This window comes from Pectinophora gossypiella, chromosome 23 (assembly GCF_024362695.1).
Source record: "Pectinophora gossypiella chromosome 23, ilPecGoss1.1, whole genome shotgun sequence".
Taxonomy (NCBI): domain Eukaryota; kingdom Metazoa; phylum Arthropoda; class Insecta; order Lepidoptera; family Gelechiidae; genus Pectinophora; species Pectinophora gossypiella.
This window is the reverse complement of record NC_065426.1, coordinates 1948220-1965938: the sequence shown is the minus strand read 5'-3', so window position 1 is coordinate 1965938 and position 17719 is coordinate 1948220. Positions and strand designations below refer to the sequence as shown.

Here is a 17719-nt window from a genome sequence, read left to right as displayed (position 1 = left end):
CGGCAACTCTCCGCTCCCCACCAACGGCTGAGCTTTACCTCCCCCTCGGTCTTACTTTAGTCTTCAATCGTATGGCGTCAGACGTCATACATATATGCGCGTGTACGATAACATCAATGCGTATTAGTGTTTGTGTAAAACGTGTTTTTTTGTCACGGAATATTTATATTCATTTATTCATTGCAAAGTCACAAGCAACGTAGATAGCAAACAAATATGATGATTAACTTACCTTAGTTGAGGACTTTTGAAATCTGTAACAATTAAGATAAAATTAGTGAATAAATATTATTGGTTAGTTTTAGCTATGTCAGGGGACTGTGGTGGCTCAATTATAACCCTGACACCTTGGTTGATGAGGCTGGTATTCCACCAAAACAACCCACATGATAAGAAGAAGTGAAAAAATAAAGAATATTCGTGAAACCTAGAAAACGTACATTGACCAAATTGGAGATGTTCTTAGAAAAGAACTCTGAACCGGCGTGCGTGTATGAAACTATTGATGAATGTGGAAGAAGCATGAGTGTAGAAGAAGAACGCTCCAGGTTCATGTAACGACTACAGACATGAGCAATATAATGTACCCACTTTAGGACTCTGTCGCACTAACGTATTTGACATTTAGTGAGACTTACGTACAGTTCAATTTGTCAAAAAGTTAATGTGACATGGTACCAAAGTGTATACATACATATTAATGGTCGTGACCGTACATACCTACATCAGTAAGTTGGTAATATTATTATCAAATGAATTATTCTCTCTCTCTATTTAAGAGCTGCGCTCTTGTCGGTGGAGTAACCGCCATTTCTCTCTTCTTCCCGCCAAAACCTTCACCTCCCGATACGACACGACCTGCACCTTCTCTTTTATTTGTTTCATAAATGTTATCCTAGGTCTACCCCTTCCTCTCTTCCCTTCAATTTTTCCTTCTATAATGTTTGTTATAAATGAATCGTGTCGTATCAGGTGGCCAATCATATTTCCTCTCCGGTTCTCTATAGTCTTCAATATGGTTCTCTTTCTCGAATTATTAGAATTATAAAATTATTATTATGCATTGTTTTTAAGTTTACGCGGTTATTATCATAATATTGGGAGTCTCATATCCCTATTTTAAACGCGGTAAGAACCCGTTATTATGTGTTTTAATTATTATTATGGTCTGAACCTTCCCCTTTAGTATTCGTTACGATGTCACTAACATCCTGTATAGGCGGTTCTGACGTTCTCAACTTTTCTAGTCCGCAACCTGTTTTAGCCCCCAACATCGTCTTACACAATGAAACACCTTACAAAACACGAAACAAAATTAAGTTATTAAAATAATTACGTTGTAACACTTCTACGTAATAGGTTTACGTAACAATACTACGTTAATAACCACAATTCCGGTTGTGTGTCATTTTGACACCTTATTAGATTTTCTCTTCATAGAGACCATGAAAGAAGTCCCGCGGATTTTAATAGAACTAATTGACAAGTCGTAATAATTCTATGCCGTCTTTCGTGCTTCGGAAGAAACGTTAAGCCGTTGGTCCCGGTTGCATTAGCAGTCGTTAATAACCATCAATCCGCACTGGGGACGCGTGATGGTTTAAGGCCCGATCTCCCTATCCATCCGTAGGGAAGGCCCGTGCCCCAGCAGTGGGGACGTTAATGGGCTGGTGATGAATGATTCTATGCGGCAGATACTGCGATACTAGCGCCGCCACGGGACTTCTTTCGTGCCGCGAACTCTACATTTTAGGTCATAACTAATTTTATGGACATTTTTAATTTTCAGACAGCAAGATCCATTTTCTTCTTCTTCTTCTTCTTCTAATCCTTTTATCTCCTATTGGGATGTAGGGCTGGATTATCAGATTTCCACTCCTCGCGATCTTTTGCAGTCTCTGTAGTTTGCTCCCATGCCGAGAGTTTTTAACTCTATACGTTTACATTACGTCTTTATCTCTTTTGTCTGTTTTTAGATCCATCATCATCATCACCAGCCCGTTAACGTCCCCACTGCTGGGGCACGGGCCTTCCCTACGGATGGATAGGGAGATCGGGCCTTAAACCATCACGCGGGCCCAGTGCGGATTGGTGGCTATTAACGACTGCTAATGCAGCCAGGACCAACGGCTTAACGTGCCTTCCGAAGCACGGACGAGCTCGAGATGAAAACTTTTTTTTTTGTGGTCACCCATCCTATGACCGGCCTTTGCAAAAGTTGCTTAACTTCAACAATCGCAGACCGAGCACGTTTACCGCTGCGCCACCGAGCTCCTTTTTAGATCCATTTTTAAGTAAAAAATAAATAAATTAAAATCTAGGTCTTTTATTAAAAAAAAGGTTAGTACTTACTTTAAAACTACAAGAACTTCGTATAACCATTGCGGTGATCGATAATCGGACAATCCTGTTACTGCGCACTCTGCCTAATAAGGAGTCCGCTGTCATGAAAATGTTATTTATTTTTTGCAGTTGGTATTATAAGGTTTTAAATTCTAAATATAAAATGTTCCAAATTCAAAATTTAAAATTAAATGTGTCTTGTGTTTTTTGAACGTTTTTTTATTAGAAGTAGGCATAGCTACTTACATACAGCCGCATAGAGCCTTCGCTCTTATACCTTAAGCTAAGCTTAGCCAATCTACGTGTAATTTAACAAAGTTACCCAAATTAACTATAAATAATTTAATAAAATAATAATAATAAATATAATTACTTAAACATAAATGTAATGCTATGTATGTTTAATCCAAACATATTTATATAAAGCAAGCTATGTTTGTATGGAACATATATGAACTGGTCTCTTGGGCACAATTCAGACTAGACGGACGAAACGGAACAGAGCAAGCAACACAACGGTTATAATTTTGTGATTCCATTCTTTGCAATTAATTCAAATAAAAGCTATGAATTTAAATATATCTGTGGGATATCTCAGCGAACTTCTGCCAAACCTACAATAAATCATGATAAAAAAAAAACTCAATAAGGATCACCTATCACGTAAGCCTAGGCGTATTAAAAATAAGGTACAAAAGGTGGACTTAAAAATATACATAGTATAAATAATCCTGTACTAAAATAATATACATAATACTATACATTAGGCAATGTGTGATAGATAATGCTCTTTTAATTTAGCTTTGAAAGAACCAACTGATGGACGTTCTCTAAAATCCGCTGGAAGTTTATTCTACAACTGACCAGCATGGACGGAGAAGGAATTAAAAAGGAAACGGGTATTAGTATTGGGAACATTTTTTATTTTATTTTTGATGTGACTTATTGTAGATTTGCCGCAGATGGCATTAACTACTTGGCCGGACAAATGGGGAGCGCTGAAGGCTCTCACCCGGTACAACGTTTAAGACAACAGGCCTGAGGGTGCCCAGTTGGGCGCGAACCTCGGCTCAGGGGCGTCGTCTGAGAGGAAAAATATTTGAAAGAAATAATCGACCCTAGTGGGTCGATAGCGATAAGCGCTGAATGAGGGAAATCGTCGACCACGCCGGCGGGGTCGGTATCGGGGTCCTGAAGTGTTTGGTGTTGCGAGCTGATTGGCTGCCTCTATGGCTAGAGTAATCGGGTCGTCGGGATCGTATATTACGTCCTTCGGGCGCCGATACTTTTCAGTACCGTCCCTAAGCGGAATGTACTCGGAAGCCGCAACTACCAGGGGATTTGGGTGGTGCGGAGCAGAATCGAAAAAAGTATTGGGAACAGAGAGGGCTTTTGTGATACACGCTCTCTTAAAGCGAGCACACGGGGGAAGGAGATGGATACGATTACGAAGGTGTTATGTTAATAAGGATCATAGGCGTTATTTCGTGTCAAAATTATATCCCTCATTTTATCGTTTGCGTTTCGTCCGTCTGGTTTGACACGTGCCTTAAAGTACACCTGCATGTAGAATGCTTTTTAATTAAAGTAATAAATTAGCTTCTTATAACTAGTTGTAAGTCGTTCTACTGACTTAACAACGTACTTATTAACATTCGGTACATACAGGTTTTAACTCACATTATGAGATACGCACTACATAGGTACAGTCATGAGCTATATCATGTATCCACTTTAGAACCCTGTCGCACTATCATATTTGACATTTTAATAAGACTTACCGTTGAATTTGTAAAAAAAGTTAATGTGACATGGTTTTAAAGTGTACGCATATTAGTACTCGTGACCGTACTAGATATAACCCGTGTAAGCCCAGTACGGAGAATGCATGACTTCCATCGTAGAGTCACGGGTTTGAATCCTGGATTGGGCTCTAAATCACTGAATTCGAGTTTCCATCCTCCTGCCTTTATCCCAGTCTAGGTGTGGGCACATTGGCCCCGATTCTTGCAGACACCTCCTAATTTTACTTTTAGTTATACCTGTCATTTTCTTCTCCGCCGAAAAGGAAAAGTACTGATGATTGACAACTCTTAATTTTAGGAAGAATGAGTACACACATACATACATTTACATTTATTTATTTTGCCCGGGTTATCCCGGGCGAATCAAATAGATGTGTCGCTATTATGCAAACCGTTAGACGTGTGCTGTCAACATAATTCTGGCGGGTTAGTAGCCAATGTTAAATTTTTAGACGGTTGTTTTAGATTTGTGCTTAAAATCGACGTGTGTTCCATAAATTTTATGCTTGTCGATTACCCCTCCCTTTCCTTTTCGGCGGATAAGAAAATGACAGATATAACTTAAAATAAAATTGGATGGTGTTTACAGGAATTAGCACCCATGAGTATTCCACTTCCATTCATTTCTGTCATCGTCATCTCAGTACTCACACCTTTCCCGACGACCCGATTACTCTAGCCATAGAGGCAGCCAATCAGCTCGCGACACCAAACACTTCAGAACCCCGATACCGACCCCGCCGGCGTGGTCGACGATTTCCCTCATTCAGCGCTTATCGCTATCGACCCATTAGGGTCGATTAATTCTATCAAATATTTTTCCTCTCAGACGACGCCCTGAGCCGAGGTTCGCGCCCAACTGGGCACCCTCAGGCCTGTTGTCTTAAACGTTGTACCGGGTGAGAGAGAGCCTTCAGCGCTCCCCATTTGTCCGGCCAAGTAGTTAATGCCATCTGCGGCAAATCTACAATAAGTCACGTCAAAAAAAAAAAACACCTTTCACATACATATCCTTCTTTACACAATCCGTCCACACTTTCTTCTTCCACTTACTCACTTCACTTTTTTTCTTCTTTTTTTTCTTAGGTCGTCTCCTACCTATAAAGGTAAACTCCAATTCAGTATATAGATACTGAATTGGAGTTTATGAGTTCGAATTCAAAGGATCATAGAGAATTCATATCACTCATTATTTATTACCACAATTTATAAGATGCAATACAATAGTTAAATACATATATATAAGTATAAGAAATATGTATAAGTTAAATAAATCTGTCATAGTGCAGAAGCCAGTGATGTGACGTTCATTAGTATATTTATTTATTTATGTAATACAAACATTTGATTATTGATTTATCAGTGAAGAATCGGTCGATCGATTCTGTTCTATCCGATAGTTTGTACCCTATTAAAATACAGGGTGTTAATGACATCGAAACGAAAACTTTGAGTGATGATTCAGACCACGATTCTTAGTTTATATCAAGTGGCACTTTCCGTCGCAAAAGTATGGACCAAAAAAATAAAACACTAAAATGTTCATGAAGTTTCCGACAGGAAATTCCACTTGATATCAACTTAGAATCATGGCCCGAATCATCCCCCTCAGTATTTGTTACGGTGTCACTAACGCCCATACCTACTTGTATGGCTACCGTATGTAATCATACTTGTACACTCGTAAGTGACATCGTAACGAATACTGAGGGGGATGATTTAGCTGATTATTCTGAGTTAATATCAAGTGGAATTTTCCATCGCAAAAGTTTAGAATTTAAAATAATTTAAAAAAACTAAAAAAGAATCATGAATTTTGCGACGGAAAATTCCACTTGATATTAACTCAGAATCATGGTCTGAATCATCCCCCTGAGTATTTGTTACAAAGCCCCTAACACCCGCTATATCAACAGCAATGCAGTAATTCATTTAATTACTTATTTTTATTTTCCTTTAGGGTCTATACTATTTTTATAACATTATAACATCACACATTCTCACATACAATTTCGACATTGGAAGACATATTATGTATGAGTTTATTGTTCTGTTCAAGTGCGATTGTGAACTCAATAGGTCATTCGGTCGCGTACGCCCACTGCTAATGTAAGGAGAACACACAAATGAGAACGAGATTAGACTGGTCGTAGTTGGGATATATATTATTACATACATACATTGATAAGATCACGCCTATGTCCCGTTGGGGTAGGCAGAGACCACGGAATTCCACTTATTATGACGCCGACACCACTTTCGCTTCCTCCACTCTCATCAAAGACTTCATACACGCTCGCCAATATACAAGGGTGTTAGTGAAATCGTAACGAAAACTTCGAGGAATGATTCAGACCATGTTTCTGAGTTGATATCAAGTGGAATTCTCCGTCGCAAACTGAAACTGCCGTGGAACTGAAAATAATTGTACAAAACACATAAATGTTCATGAATTTTCCGTAAGGAAATTCCACTTGGTATCAACTTAGAATCATCCCCCTCAGTATTTGTTACGATACTACTAACATTCTGTTGTAGGGGTAATATTACTAGTTAAGTATAGACGGGACATTTCGCCCCGTACCGCTACGAGCTTGATTACCTCACCCCCTCTGCGGGTCATTTAGCAAAGAATAAAGAATAATATTATATTTAGAACGGACACTCCCTATTACGCGTCGAACGGACGCTCCATCAATAAAATAGTATAAATAATAATAAATAAATATTTTCTTAATTATTCAATGCATTAATTCAAAATTGTTCATACTTTTTTTTAAAGGAGGAATTAACAATCATTATTTTAAATTGATATCGCAGTTTAGTTAGATAACTGAATGCTTTATAATTATTATGATTAAGTATAAATTGAGGCAAATAAGATTGTGGTTTGTGAATGAATCATCGTTAAACATTATCTTATCAAGGAAGTTTATATAGGCAGTTAGTTTATTTGTAAAAAATGATATAGTTTGATAGGGTAATGGGCCGTGGAATATTAATGATATTATTTATTATTTTTCTTATACACGTGTATTTAAATACATTATTACGGCCGTGAGCCCTTCAACGCACACACACACACACACACACACACACACACACACACACACACACACTTTTTGGGCTATATGCTGGCAGCATTCAAGGTGCTAAAAAAGAACTTGTTAGAGACTTCGTTTCCTCTATTGTTTAGATATTTCTATTTTTAAGGTTTTTTCCATATGGTCTTAGAAATGTATATGGCTTTTAGATGTTAAGTTAGTATGTAACTTTGTAAATTTAGCTGTAAGCTCCCCAAATAAAAAAAATAAATAAAAAAAATATATATATACATATGTGTCATACCTATCACGGCACACAGAGATCACGATCACACATCACATTTAATATCCATCTGATATCCATCTTACATAACATAAAATAAGCTCACGGTAATATGGGCCCGGTTCAAGTCCCGTCCGAGTCACATTTTTTTTCGGTTTTCAGAAATCAGAAACGTTTATTCAACGTAATTATCATGGATAAACTTGTTGAAGGTCAATGTAACATTTTTGAATTTACGCCATTTCGCAAGGTGTTATGGCTGAGGAGAAGAAATGACAAGAAACTGCAACAGCAACACATCTTATAAAAACCAATGAGGGTATACATTACAAGTTATTTAATAACTAGAGGAACACATTCAATACCAGACATTTTTATCATTTAGGTAGTCATTAATCTCATAATAAGTTTTATTTTCTCTTTGTGAGTTTCCCTAGAGGAGCTCGGTGAGGCGCAGTGGTAAACGCGCTCGGTCTGCGATAAGTTAAGCAACTTTCGCAAAGGCCGGTCATAGGATGGGTGACCACAAAAAGAGCTCGAGCTCCTCCGTGCTTCAGAAGGCACGTTAAGCCGTTGGTCCCGGCTGCATTAGTAGTCGTTAATAACCATCCATCCGCACTGGGCCCGCGTGATGGTTTAAGGCCCGTTCTCCCTACACGTATCCATCTATAGGGAAGGCCCGTGTCTCTGCAGTGGGGACGTTAATGGGCTGATGATGATGAGTTTTCCTAAAGGTAAGTAGTGCTATAAAACAAAAACCATTAAAGATGAGTAGATAGATGATATACTTGTCTATGAATATACATTGTTTTAAGTTTACGCGGTTATTATCATAATTAAAACACATACTAACGGGTTCTTACCGCGTTTAAATGGGGATATGAGACTCCCGATATTTCGACACTGTCATCCCGTGATCATGGCACTTGCAACAGTGTCGAAATATCGGGAGTCTCATATCCCCATTTAAACGCGGTAAGAACCCGTTACTATGTGTTTTAATCTTGTCTATGAATTACTTAAAAACAATAATACAAACAAACACGACATAAGAATGAATTCTTGATTTCTACGCACTTATAGCCTTACAAATCCCTATAAACAGTGTTATAAACTAGTCCACCCACATACAGCGATATAAGGACTGTTGATATAAATACTATAACACACATAGTACTAAAACCGGCCAAGTGCGAGTTGGGTTCGTGGACGAAGGGTTCCGTACCATTGGCTAGGTAAAAAAGGGCCAAGAATCGCGTTTGTTGTATAAGAGCTTGTGAGCGGCAACAAAAATATTTATAATGATTTATGAAAATTTCAACAGGAATACATTATTTATAATCATAATCATTTATTCGCAATAAAAATGGTATTACAATGGTAATCCATTGTATTACAATGGTAATCCATTGTAATACCATTTTTATTGCGAATAAATGATTATGATTTACCATTAGGTAATGGTATTATTTATGAAAATTTCAACTGTCCAGCTGTCGATTTTTTTAGTGTTTTTGGGGCACAGCTGAAAATCATCGTTGTGGCACTCCCTCAATGTCGGAGTGTCACAACACATTGCTGAGCTGACGTCCCTTTTTAGAAATAAGGTTTAATTACTATGTTCACTTACTGTGTACCAATACGGTCTAATTATATCTAAAATAAATGATTTCTATTCTATTATATTCTAAAATACAGCCTGGTGAGAGACATACGGACAGACACAGCGAAGTCACTAAACAGGGTCCCGGTTTTATCCTTTGGGTGCGGAACCCTGACAACAAGGGTCATGGCTATAGAATCGTACAGTTCCGCCTCGTGACAATGTGTTCAATTCTATGGTACAATAATTGTATTATATGGAAAGTCAGGGTTTTAACAAAATTAGGCCAAACACACGCGTGATAGTGCAAAGGGTAAATGCCACTCTTTAATTAAATGGTACTAGCTTATGCCCGCGACTTCGTCCACGTGGCGTGTTATAAAAGAGACATCTTTGAGTGTGTGGGAGTGCATATCATCAAGCGTCTAACTTAAACGGTTTAGATTTTTCATACAAAAGGATTTTCCCGCTAATTCCCGTTCCCGTGGGAATTCCGGGAACTCCTTTCTTAGTGCACCTCTACTGTACCTAAGCTACGTCCCTTCCAAATTTCAAGTGCCTACGTTTAGCCGTTTAGGCTGTGCGTTGATATGTCAGTCAGTCAGTTTCTCCTTTTATATATTTAGATGAAGGTTGAATATATCGGGAAAATGCGTGACTTGTATCTTAGAGATAGAGGTTCGAATCCTGGCACGAGATTTAAACCACTGAATTTGACTTTATGACTTTGAATTCATGCACGTGGTTTTCAGTTGAGCCCAGTTAATGACAATAGGCACGCCCCCTATTAAATGTTACTTCTTCTATCGTGTGGATTGTGAGGTGAATTACCAACCCCATCAATCCTGGTGTCAGGGTTATTACTGAGCCGCCATAGGCCCCTGACATGTCTCATGTAACGACTACGTACTTACATCAGTAAGTAATAACCGGGACCAACGGCTTAACGTGCCTTGCGAAGCACGGATCTTTCTACTTTTTGGACAATTAGGTGATCAGCTTGTGATGTCCTAACCAAACTAGGGATCACAAAGTGATTTTTGTGATTTATCCCCACCGGGATTCGAAACCGGGACCTCCGGATCGTGAGCACAACGCTCACCCACTGGACCACGGAGGCCGTGTTACATGTTACTTAAGTACAGTATAGAGTATGTTACAGACTTCTGGCTACCCTCAGGAGGTACAAGCATGATGCTTCATGTTATATAACAGTCAGATAAAGATTTATTCTTACCCGACATAGTAAACATTAAACTTACATTCCGATATGAAATATTTGTACAGCATTGCAACATATTACTGATAAAATCAAGATTTGGATTAGATTGATTGGTGGAGAAATTGTTTTCGATTCTTGATAGGCCGGATGGATGATATGCATTGTTGAGATTGAAATCTAATAATGATCAAAATTTGTTTATTTATTTTATTTTTACAGTTTTACATTCAGCTATTACAGTAAAAACCAATTCGATTGAAACAAACACATATTAGACAAAATTATTATTTTTTCAAATTAAAAGGTTAAAACAAGTTAAAGGGTAATGAAAAGCTTTAGTGCGATCTACTCTGAACCGGCGTGTGTGTATGAAGCGATTGATGAATGTGGAGGAAGCAAGAGAAGTGTGTCAGGATCGAAGCAAATGGAATTCTATAGTCTGCTTACCCCGGTGGGAATTAGGCGTAAGTTTATGCATGTATGTAGTTTTTAAATTGAATTATTCTTTATCTTAAGTGCCGTTTTCACTAACACAGTTGGCACGACTATTATAGACGACGATCCTTGGTCATACAGAAATATGGGTACTTATAGGTTCTTATAGAGCTGCAAAAGCCCAATCAGTTTCTTGCAAAGTAACAAATTAACTGGTAGCACTTAAGACCTCCTGGTTACATGACGTTTCTGTAATAGACCAAAAACACCTACAAAAACATAGATTTTATAATTATGACAACTAGGTTCTTAATTTCATCACTCTTTACATATAATTCGCTGGGCTCAGTGACTGAATTTTTGCTCTTTGATTGTACCTCTGATTAACCCAATAGCTTATGTTATGTTTCGAAAAAGGCAGAGCTTTTAGAACTACCAAACAAAAATAAAATCATGTTTTCAGTTGTGATATAAAACTGACCCAGAAACAGTTAGCAGCTATTGTCAACCGTAAAAAAATAACTATTACATAACATAAACAGTCTATATACGTCCCACTGCTGGGCACAGGCCTCCCCTCAATCAACCGGAGGGGGTGTGGAGCATACTTCACCACCAGTGCGGGTTGGTGGAGGTGTTTTTTACGGCTAATGGCCGGGACCAACGGCTTAACGTGCCCTCCGAAGCACGGAATCATCTTACTTTTTCGGACAATCAGATGATCCAAGCCTGAAAAGTCCTTACCAAACAAAGGACAGTCTCACAAAGTGATTTCGACAATGTCCCCATCGGGACCTCCAGATCGAGAGCCTAACGCTCTAACCACCAGACCACGGAGGCTGTTAAAAAAATAACTATTACGAAAGTTTAAAAAGTGACTCCCAAAATAAGGTAGACTTATCTTCATAAATACATCTTTTGAAACCTGGTTGACACTAGGCCGCGGACCAGTTGTTATTAATCCAGATAATAATCTTAGTTATTGAGTCTTGATAGTTAAATAAATCAATTGTTTTAAAATCTATTGTTTAAACCGGTCTATAGCGAGCGGAATCTAATCGAAAGTAGGGCTGTCTACTGAGTAGGTACAAAAAAATTAAAAACTATTCTTTATCCTTAAAGATAATCGTGCTGATTCCAATACATACCATCTAATTTTATTTTAAGTTATACCTGTCATTTTTTTTCCGCCGAAAAGGAAAGGGACGGGGAATCGACAGGCATAATCACACGTTAAATACACACGTCAAATTTATTCAGAAAAAATAACTCTCCCAAAATGTTATATTAGCCAATAACCCTATTTTATTCGCCCATGTTATTCATTCATTCATGTTAAAATCATTTAAAATCCTTTCCTTTTCGGCGGATAAGAAAATGACGGGTATAACTTAAAATAAAATTAAAAGGTGTCAACAAGAATCGGAGCCCATGATTCTGAGTTGATGTCAAGTGAAATTTTCCGTCGCAAAAGTATGGAACTGAAAATAATAAAAAATAAACACTAAAATTTTCATGATTTTTTTGATATCAACTCATAATCATGGTCTCAATCATACCCCTCAGTATTCGTCACTAGCACCCTGTATATTACTGTATATGTACAAATTATGTGACAACCCTAACCACTGTCACAGTCGGCGGTTGTCAAAGGTGACCAACTGGCCACCTCTCTAACGACGAAGCGTGATGATATCGCCCTTGAGCGAAGAAAAAGTTGGTTGACATTATTAAATACTTGTCTACTACTTTTCAATATAATAACCTAGTATTACACATGCTACACAAATGTATGAAGCATAGAATAAGGAATACTACGTATAGAACGGCAACTCTCCGCTCCCCACCAGCGGCTGAGCTAGGTTCACCTCACCCCCTCGGTCTTACTTTAGTCTTCAATCGTATGGGCGTCAGACGTCACGCACACAAATGTACGATGACGTCAATATGCTGTGTCTGTGTAAAACGAGGTGTTTTAGGTTATTCATTCATTCATATTATAATCGTTCCGTTTCGGCAGATAAGCCAATGCTGTTGGGCCACTGGATGCGTTTACAAACTTGTACACCATCATAGTATGCAAATAAATAATATTGAATATTGACTTGCAAATACCGTTGACCAGGCGGTGGGAACCTGCTTATTAGTAATATGTTGTGTTAATGTGTACTTTTTCTCGTTATTTGTAATTTTTGAGCCGCGTCGTGTGTAAATGTATTTTTTTTAATTGTTCTATTACTAACACTAGATTAAGTTGTCTTGCTTGTTACTAACATCTATGGAACAAATCCGAAAAAAACTCTTTTTTTAAATTTTATTTAAGTTAATGACGGGTATACTTAAAATAAAATTAGGAGGTGTTTGCAGGAATAGGGGCCAGTGCTATGCTAATATCCAATAAAGTTAAATTATTTACATAACATTCAACGTGTGTTCTAAAGCACAGGCTACTCACATCTAAACCATAATTATAACGGTGTATGATAAAACTTTAAAACACCGTTAACTGTATCACAACAAATCCATACTAATATTATAAATGGGAAAGTGTATGTGTGTGTCTGTCTGTTTGTGTGTCCGTCTTTTGTCTCTTTCTAAACCCCCACTTCCCTAAAGTAGGGAGTGGAAGTTAGTATGGAGCATTCCGCAATTTTCAAGGTATATATAAATAGCTAATAATATGGAATTAACAAAAAAAAACCGTGCATATTTTTTTTGAAATCTCCCCTTCAAAGAGCGGGTCAAATTTTATATGGGACTTTTTGTAGTTTTTAACGTAGGAAGCTAAAAATTGGTACATTAGGAAAAGGAGAAACGTGTTACCTCGAATGTGACGCGAGCGAAGCCGCGGGCCAAAGCTAGTATTTTACAATATAACTTAGGTAACTTCACTTACCCGGTCAGTAAGTAAACCATCGATCAGAAGTTATCGTTGCTGATTAATACCGCTTGAAACTGTCGCCTTTAAGATGTATTGGTTAATATAAGACAGCTTAAGCTGAATAAGCTTAGGTAACTATGAGGTAAGTGGTCTTATAACTTCTTCGTCATCTCCCTAGCATTATCCCGTTCCCGTTAACATCGACCTGGGATAGACATTTAGGAGTCGCCTCCGCCGGACACGGCTTGGATGATGATGATGGTGATGATTATCCCGTTCTTCACAAGGGTCCGCTTACCTAACCTGAAGATTTGACAGGATTGTTTTTTTACAGAACCGACTGCCTGTCTGACCTTATAAACCGCGAAGGGAAAACCAGCCCAATACAGGTTAGGTTACATACCTCCGAAAATGCATTTCTCGGGAATATGGGTTTCTTCACGATGTTTTCCTTCACCGCTGAGCACGTGATAATCATTTATGATTCAAACATAAATTTGAACAAGGCCAACCTTATAACTTACTAATAAAATACTCTAACCCTCTGAATTCGACTTTACGAGTTTGAATTTATGTTTGGATGATAGATAATTGATATCACGTGGTTTCGAGTTGTGTGCGGTTGATGGCAATAGTTTCGCCTTCTATTATAATGGGACTTGAATATACTTGGCTAGCAGTAACTTTAACACGTTCACTGTGTAAATGAAAATTAGATATCAACCCCTCACGTGCAATGTTATGTTTCGATAAACACATTGGAATTTATGTACATAGACACACTAAGGCAAGCAACACTGTAGACCACATATGTGCCATGTACGTATGTAATTCAAATTTATTGTCCCATATGTGGTTCATACACAGTAGACTTGAAAATTATAAGAAAATTGGTCTTCAACACATTATTTTTTTCTAAAAAAGAAAACCTCTCATTGACAATTCCAAGGACGATATTTTGGTGACAACCAACTTGCCAGAGGTACCGAACCTTTTCTGTGGTCACACCGCGAGTAACTAGTAAGGTACTAGTTACAAAATATTACGTAATCTAATCCCTTCATGACAACTTTTACCAAAAAACAAGTTTAAAATAAATAGACCATAATAATTGTAACACTTTCACAATAATTGGTAAAATGTGCATTGAAAAGATGTTGACCCTGATTTGACTTGAACTAAGTAAAAGTATGAATTAATTAGTTTAGTAAATGAAGTAAGTACTTACCTAATAAATAGTTTAGATAGTAATCCTGCAGTTATTTTTTTCCAAAGGTTGATGAAGATAAGTTTAATCGCTTTAATATCCAAATTAGGAAGACTTATGTCATAAAAATTGCATAATAATAAGCCGTAAAAAACCATCTACTACCGTAAACATATAGAAAAAAAACATATTTTTTATGTTTATGAAGTAATTTACTTGTATTTCCTACCAAATGATTATGAAATCGTGAGTTATAGAAGTCAAGTGACGTTTTACACGAAGCCAATTACGGTGCGGTGAGACCACTAAAACTATGGAAGAGGAAATCTTGCAAAGGAACAGTGGATGTTTTTGAATACATACACTGTGGGCATAGTCACAAGAAATCATAAAACTCAGTCAATTTTTTTAATACGAAGTCCCAAAACAATAAATTATTTTGAAGATGCTTACAATTATGTATGTTTACCCTTAGACTTATTAATACATAATAAATAATGTTGGTCCGTTGACGACCTCCGTGGTCCAGCGGTTGAGCGTTGGGCTCACGATCCGGAAGTCCTGGGTTCGATTCCCAGTGGGGACATATCACAAAAATTACTTTGTGGTCACTAGTTTGGTTAGGACATTACAGGCTGATCGCCTGAATCTCCGAAAGTAAAATGATCCGTGCTTCGGAAGGCACGTTAAGCCGTTGGTCCCGGTTACTACTTACTGATGTAAGTAAGTACTTAGTCGTTACTCAATAGTAACCCTGACACCAGGGTTGACGATGTTGGTACTCCACCTCAAAACCCACACGATAGAAGAAGAAGAATGTTGGTCTAACAGATAGCTCGGTGAAGTGTTGGTACTTAGATCATGTTGCGATGGCTGTACTTCTGCCTACCCTTAATGGGATATAGCCGTGAGTTTTTTGTTGTTAGAGTTGCCATTAGAACTAAACTTACATTTTTCTCATGCCTGTATCTATCGGATCATGTGATACTTAGAACATAAAACCTACCAACTTGACAAAACCATGAATCTGAATGAATCACTTTACGAATAGAATGAATTTATTTTTGTATGTATGTATTTATAAATGCATTTATTGAAACCACAACAAAAATGATGAATGACTTGATTTTGAAACAAAAGAATATAGCCGACGCAACTCCATAGCATTCGTAAGCCCAAATGATCCGTGACGCCCCTAACCTTAACCGTGGTTTAAAAAAAAAACAACGCATGACTAATGTTATTATCAGACATAGGAAGCATCGCCAGCGCATCATCTCATGACGTCATAATTGACTAGTTTAGCTCAGGGTAAACGGGCGTTTTTCACGCCATTTTTAAGTAAGCTAAGCATTGCGGCTAAATGATTAGCAATTTGGGTAATTTGAGTTTTTTTATGTTCAACATAAGTTCAAGACTAATTTCTAATTGACGTACTCTAGATTATGCAGTAGGTAGGTACTCTAGATTATGCGGTAGGTATCCTAGATTATGCAGACGTTTCGTATCCTGACTTGTCGGTCGAACTTCTAAACAAGCTCGATCGTCTGCAGAATCTTTGCATACGGTTTATTTATGGTCTGCGTAAATTTGACCATGTTTCTGTTTATCGCTCCCAGCTCAAATGGCTACCTATTCACCGTCGTAGGGACTGTCATATCTTGTCCCTCCTTTACTCAATCCTATTTAATCCCAATACTCCCCCCTACCTCAAAGACCGATTTGTGTTTCACTCCTGTACCCTCAACCGTAACCTTCGTTCCTCTTTCAACCTCTCCCTTAATATTCCCTCCCATTCCACTAATTTCTATGCAAAGTCGTTTACGGTGCAAGCTGTTCGGTTATGGAATTCTTTGCCTGAATCCATTCGAAGGGCACCGTCGTTGGATGCTTTCAAAGGGCAAGTCAAGCAGCACTTTCTCAGCTCTCTCTCCTCTTTCTAACGCTTTTTTTTTCTACTCCATTCGTCTTACATCTTCTTCTTTATAAGGTAGGTAGTACTGTCATGGTTTCCTTTCTTCCATAATAATGTATGTATGTATTTATGTATGTATGTATGTATTACGTATTTATATAATTATTATAATCATTATTTATTGTCTTCTATGTATTGTTTTTAATATAGTCTATCTAGTTATATAAGTACTTATATTTTTCAACATTTTTTTTTGTTCTTCTTATTTTGCACTGTCTATCCCGCTACACTTTTCATTAAATTCATATCCTATACCTAAAGGTTGCCTGGAAGAGATTGCTACCTTAGCAATAAGGCCGCCTGTTGTACTACAAAATTTAATTATAATACTATTTTAATTTTTTTTTATGTGATTTAAGTGCAATAAAGAGTTTTTGTATTGTATTGTATTGTATTGTACTCAGACTACCCGAGTTAGGATAGGCATACAGGGTGTTAGTAATATCGTAACGAAAACTTTGAGGGATGATTCAGACTTTCATTCTGAGTAGTTATCAAGTGGAATTTTCCGTCGCAAAAGTATAGTAACTGAAATTAATTAAAAAACACTACACAATACCATTTGGGCGGGACGGAGAGTTACCATTCTGTATTTTATGCTCTCAGTCCAGGGGTTCCCAATCTTTTTCAACCTGCGGCGCAGTTACAAGTTTAGTACTGCCCTAGATAAGTTGTTAGGTTAGGTTATTCATGAATTCTCTGACAGGAAATTCCACTTGATATCAACACAAATTCATGTTAAATCATCCCCCTCAGTATTCGTTACGGTGCCACTAACACCCATACCTACTTGTATGGCTACCTGCATGTACTTGTTCGGGGTGTAAGTGACATCGTAACGAATACAGAGAGGGATGATTCAGCTCATTATTCTGAGTTAATATCAAGTGGGATTTTCGATCGCAAAAGTAAAAGTAATAA

At 37.7% G+C, this 17719-nt stretch overlaps 1 protein-coding gene and 1 long non-coding RNA gene across 2 annotated transcripts in view; both read right to left on the bottom strand.

The window, feature by feature from the left end:
* LOC126377438 (uncharacterized) overlaps nucleotides 1-17719 on the bottom strand; it is a 216285-nt gene that overhangs the window by 103259 nt on the left and 95307 nt on the right. The gene's annotated exons all lie outside the window — the stretch shown is intronic.
* The window catches only part of LOC126377342 (uncharacterized), a 149332-nt gene that overhangs the window by 103259 nt on the left and 28354 nt on the right, over nucleotides 1-17719 (bottom strand). Inside the window, exon 2 of the mRNA XM_050025047.1 lies at nucleotides 233-254. The gene's annotated coding sequence lies outside the window, so the exon portion shown is untranslated. The remainder of the gene's footprint in view (nucleotides 1-232; nucleotides 255-17719) is intronic.